This window comes from Amphiura filiformis, chromosome 2 (assembly GCF_039555335.1).
Source record: "Amphiura filiformis chromosome 2, Afil_fr2py, whole genome shotgun sequence".
Lineage (NCBI taxonomy): Eukaryota > Metazoa > Echinodermata > Ophiuroidea > Amphilepidida > Amphiuridae > Amphiura > Amphiura filiformis.
The window spans coordinates 45,908,786-45,914,846 of record NC_092629.1 but is presented as its reverse complement, the minus strand read 5'-3'; the positions used below and the strand labels follow the sequence as shown (position 1 = coordinate 45,914,846).

Sequence of the window (6,061 nt, the reverse complement as noted above, 5' to 3'; positions counted from 1 at the left end):
CGCATATAAATCCCAGCAATTGTGAAGTCAATGATGTCTGTATATTGTTGATGAATACAAGTTTAACTGTTTAATTCTTTATTATATGTGCATCAATCAGGAAACATGTACCTAATTTGGCAAGTGTTTCACGCAGTCCTTTTTATTATAACAATCTCTTCATCACAGCACGGTTCAATTATATGCATTCGACAACATCACTTCTCGGACGTTGATCTCAATTTGTAGAGTTAAGCTTTTGCACCCAACATTTTAAAGTCAGCCTAAGCCTAGCATAAGCTGCTGGTTAGTGAGGAACTGTGTCTTAGAGATTGTGATGTATGACCCGGGTGTTTGACTTGCTTGACATCTTTAAGTGTGACCTATATAAAAGTTTTATGGTTTTGTGAATCGTCTGGCAACCCAAAATTCAAACCTGGAATGTGAAAAATTATACGTTTCACACGATCGTTTATGCTGGCATGCTGTTCTAAGGAATATACATCAAGTTGCTCATCAAAAGGAACTATTTGCATCTGTTTCTTTCAGTTCTACCAAACAAAGGTAAGATTGTATTTTATTATTACTATATTTGCATTAAACATGTTAAAGCGTGTATGTTTTTAGTCAATTTAATCAGTGAAGTTTTAAGTACAATGAGTAACATATGGCATCCACAATATAATGACGGTTGATGTAATTTGAATTCGAGGAAAGTCTTTAAAAGCTGAGGACTTAAGATGTTTTTAATAGGATATTGTTTTTCTAATTATTTACCATTCTTGACTTAAAAGTATGTTGTAAGGTTTGATGATATTCATGGTTTAATTCCGTATTGGTACTACTAAATAAAATACTTGTATGTTCGTGATGCATTCGTATAGCTGGCCTATTCGTCGTGATTGAAAGCTTTATAAAATTGCAATCTCAAAATTAAAAAAGATCGGCGATGTTGTCAGAATCGAAAGGCCGTGCCTACAATTAATTATTTGGTTGAAATTCAAGGTGGTTTATTGACTTGAGTTTTGTCTTGTTTGTCAAATTGTTATACCTATTTCATAAGTCTATCTGACATAATGTGTTAGATGAGTATAAGATTAGCATGACACTCATGACACTCGATCATCAGATCGTCGGACAACTTAGTACCTGATTTAATTACAAGTAGGCTATATTATTATTCTCATCTATATCATGTATATTTACACAGGCAAATTCCTGAAAGTAGTAAGAGAAGTCATCAAGTATAAAAACAGAACACGTGAGAAGTAACATTATTAATTACAAGTGCAAAAAAGAGTGGCCGTGGTTACCCAATATGTAAGCAATATGTGATTAATAGGGAGTATTTAGCGCCCAAAACCTCATAATTTGAATAATTACTTTAAAGTCAGGCAGAAGGGTTTACTGGAAATCCATTGAAATGATTATCATGTTGCCGGTTATTGCACCCAGAGGTGTATTTTGTGCACCAGAACTTCACCTGTACCACCTCAGTCTTGACCTATGTTCTGGGTTAGTCACAAACTCCAAGTCCATGGTTAAAAACAACAGATGGTATGACCTATAAATCATATATTACCCAGAGAAGTTCAAGTACGCTAATTTTTGCCCTAAACAATGGAATGTTGCAGATGTTGGAATATTTATGAAATGATTGCAAATGAATAATGATGTATATTGATTGCTTGGAAGTGGAACACATTTGTTTTTATTTTTAGTGTAATTAATTAGGTTTGTGTTGCCTGAAAGCACTGAATTAAAAAATCAAAGAGATCGATGACCAGTACGATTCTTTAGCCCTAGGTATGCATGCATAAGAGTTCAAAATGATTAAAAACAACAAGTAGAATTTTTTAGCTGTAAATTAAGACCAAAATCAAGTTCATGTAGCCCCTGTAGTCATTAATGTATTCAAGTTACACATGCGAAACGCCCTGTTCCCATAGACTTTGTGTGCTCCTCTTCCCCATCCTTCCCTCACAACTTTCGATCAACCACACATCTCCAGTAGTTGAAAAGCTACATTGTTCATATTTACAGGGTTGCTAATGTTAGTGGTGTTTTAGCTTTCAAATGACACCAAAACAAACTATGACATTTTATCAATTAAACAGATCACAATGTAAAAATACATAACCCACCACCCTGTTTGGGTGGCGACTGGGAAAACGCATATCCATTAGTATTAGATTACCATCTCTTGTAATCTTAGTTGTTCTCCTTCGTATAAAGTTTTAAAAGCAAGACAATTACTTACTTTTTGTACATGTAACATGTCATAAAATCATATAGGCCTTAAGGTCTGGCAACTGCTGGTTCAGAAGTTTAAGATATTGTCCTTCGTTCTGTTGAAACATTTTTCGATGTGCTAAGAACATTGTCGAAAAATATCCATATTCCATATTTTGCAACATTGAAGTTTATCATTTGTTTAAAGAGTGATAGAGTTACGCAATCTGCTGTTTAGTTAGTTATCAATTAGAACTTTGTAAAGAAACATGACAAGATAGCTTTTTATTGTACCTGATTGAAATACAAAAAAACTATGTCAATATTTTGGTGCACTCTTAAGGGATCTAAAATGAGCGTTTATTGCGTTTCGACAGTATTTTAGAGGACATGAGAGCACCTCAGACCTATCGAATTGCATTCTGAATACGAAGCATGTCTTTCTGATATCAAATATTTTTCATTTTTTGAAAATCACAATATAATACAAATTTTATGACAAATTATAAAAAATTGATATAAATTCAAATTTTTGATATATAACAATCCTCGAAGTAAATTATATAAATCTAATGACATATTCTTAAAGTGTATGTAGCAGGGAGGAAAAGCCGACAGTCAATTGAAAATTTTGACCTTTCATATTGAAGATATGGATTTTTTCCCAAAAAGACTTTGTTTTGGGAAAAAAATCCATATCTTCAATACGAAAGGTCAAAATTTTCAATTGATCGTCGGCTTTTCATCCCACCTACATACACTTTAAGTATAAATCATCAGATTTGTAAAGTTTACTTCAAGTACTGTTAAATATCAAAAATATCAATTTTTAATGATTTGCCATAAAATATGTATTACATTGCGAATTTCAAAAATCAAAATTATTTGATATCAGAAGGACATTCTTCGTATTCAGAATGCAATTCGATATGTCTGATGTGCTCTAATGTCCCACAATAAATACTGTCCAAACGTTCATACCCCAGCCCTTAACTATAAGTTTTGCTTTTTGCAAAACATGCACATGAGGGCCGCATGTGGTTTTATATTAAAACTCCACTCAGCCAAAAATATTTCTATATACATGTATTTTAATATAGGAATATCGAATAGACACGAGAGGTTCTTTAAATATTTTAATATTTCTCAGGAACTGTCATTTTATACCAAACAATCATAACCTGTGCAAAATGTTCCCTTGCCTCCACCCTATACTAGCTTTAAAAACAAAATTATGAATTAAGATGCAATTTTCGTGTGTTCAAAAGTACACAATATGAAATTGTGGTTGATTTACACAATTGAAGTACTAATAATCATGATCATTTATAAATAGGCCATAATTCAAAATAGGCCTATGTTTGACATTTTGCACTTGCGATGAAAATCACAATAACTTTATTCAGTTGTGGGTCAAAGTATCACAAGATACTGAACCATCAACAACGGTAACATCATAAACGATATTGACTTCCAAATTCCATGCGATAATGCATTAAAAATATTTAGCTTTGATTCATATGTCTTTATTCCAGATACGACACCTTAGTCTTGTTGGAGGACATGATCTCAACGAAACCATCAGGAGGATGATGAGGAAGCTGGGAACGAACAATTTGTGGTCCTCCTACAGTGTATAGGGAGAAAAGGCAAGCTGAGCATTAAAGATAGCCCTTTCAAGTTTCTACAAAGTTATCGTCAGTAAGTTTCATAGGCCCAAGATACAATCTATGATTAACATAATATGTCAAATCACGCAAGCCTTTCCTTTTGGGTGAGAAAACAGATCCATAAGCTTCCATAGAGCTATAATCGGCTAAGCCTAAACAGAATGCATATAATTTGTCATGCTGTCTGAACCAATCATAGTGGGTGTAATATACTCATATTCTGTGACTATAAAATTAAAATATGGATATTTAAATCTGACCCTAAATCGGACATACGTTTCCAACTTGGTTTTTTTTTGTTATTTTAGATTATATGTGTATACTTTATTCATAAACTTATCAAATAAAAAATTCCCCTAAGACCAAAGACCGCACGTATGGTAACACGTCGACATGTAGGATTTTGGAAAATCCTAATATTGAGATACAGACCGTTTATTTTGATAAAGGAGTTTAATTTAATACTGAACTCATATCATTTCCACCTTTCTATAGAAGCTTGCATGAAGAATCATCCTCAAGCTAAGGAGGTTGAGATAGAGAAGGGACTTGGAGATTATCTGAAAAGAACACCAAATCTTCCAGGTGGAAAAAAGTATAAAGTAAGTTCAAATATCATTGCTGAAATGCCAAATTCATTTATTTAATTCATGTAGGCCTAAAACAATGTCTAGGGATTATAATATAAGCACTCATTCTAGACACCACCTTGTCCTCTATTTGTAAACACGTTTAAATGCTAAACATGTTTAGGAATTAATATGTCTTAATGTGTTTAGATATTAAACATATGATGTTTTGAAATTTGACATTGGTGTTTAGGTTTTAAACGTATTTACAAATTGAGGACAAAAAAAAAGTGTTCAATCTCTAGACACTGTTTTTGCAGTGTATTACTATGTTTCTGTATCTGAATATCAAAAGTGCATAAATATTGTTCGTTGAATGTAAAATGAAAAAATATCGCATATCGCACAGCTCATTTTCTTTTAAAAATAATGTTTAAAAAAATAATAAAGCATAGCACAAAGCTATTTTACCAAATGTATCTGAGACATACTTTTTTGTCCTTACATTTCACACACCTACGTGATGTTTCTTTCTCTATGGAGCATTTTTGTTTATTTTCACTTCTCTTAGGTTCAGTAGGGGCACCATGCCCCCTCCCCACACACACCCCCACGCGCGCATTATGATTTCGTTATGGTTTATACAGACCTTGAAAATTACTCAGAATTAATGATACTGATAATATAAATAAGTTGTCTGGATATCTAAGGGTGACCATAACCTGATAGTATTTTTTATTCATAGAATTTCTTATGCCTATTTATATATATTTTGTCATGGCTGCTATTTTAGTGAGCTGATAGATTTAAGGGAATCGGGTTTCAGTTCAATTTAAAAAATGATGTTTCCCAAAATGATGATCATGCTTATAAATAGATTGTTTTCCATTTTATTATCTATAGAAAGCTGGGAATGTGGATGCAGCGGTACCTGTAGGGGAATTGGAGGATGATGAGCGCGGCGAAAATGAACGTGGCTCCCAACAGGAAGAGGAAGAACAAGACTAGGGGACACATTGAAACTGAAGACCACAGGCACTGTACTGGTAAACATGCTAGTTTTACAACATTGTCGGACAAGGTGCTCACTGTCTATTGAAGTATATATATTCGATAAATATAAGGTTTAAGTTTAAAATAGCTGTGATTATATATCAGACTTTTATTTTAAAACATTTCTCATAAGCATGTTAAGATGTTTTTGTTTCTGGCGAAGTGACGTCCGATCGGATTAACTACCATACTAGATGAATACAATTTTTGAATAGATCGCTCTGCACTACAGCAGGTTGCACTCATCACCTGTCTTCAATCATATAATAGATTGAATACAATACCGCTCTTTTCAAACAGGCTAATCTTACAGGTGCAAGTGATTAGCATTTCTTTGACATAATATATGGTTCAATGCATCGGTACCGCATGGACGTTGTAGGCATGCGGGGCGATATAGCCAAAATTGTATTCATCTATTGCTATGGTAGTTAATCCGACTAACTACGTCACTTCACCAGTGTATAATCACCTAGTATTCGCTAAGTGCGTTTCCACAATCGCTGATTTATATTAAGCCTTTTTGAAGTATGGCGGGCACAAAAGAGGGAGTACTTT

General features: G+C 33.5%; 1 long non-coding RNA gene across 1 annotated transcript; it reads left to right on the top strand.

The window, feature by feature from the left end:
- Positions 1-247: 247 nt before the first annotated feature.
- LOC140136074 (uncharacterized) lies at positions 248-5,664 on the top strand. Its single transcript, XR_011856609.1, has 4 exons — positions 248-543; positions 3,747-3,912; positions 4,377-4,483; positions 5,354-5,664. It is a non-coding gene; the product is annotated as an uncharacterized lncRNA (long non-coding RNA).
- The last annotated feature ends 397 nt before the right edge of the window (positions 5,665-6,061 follow it).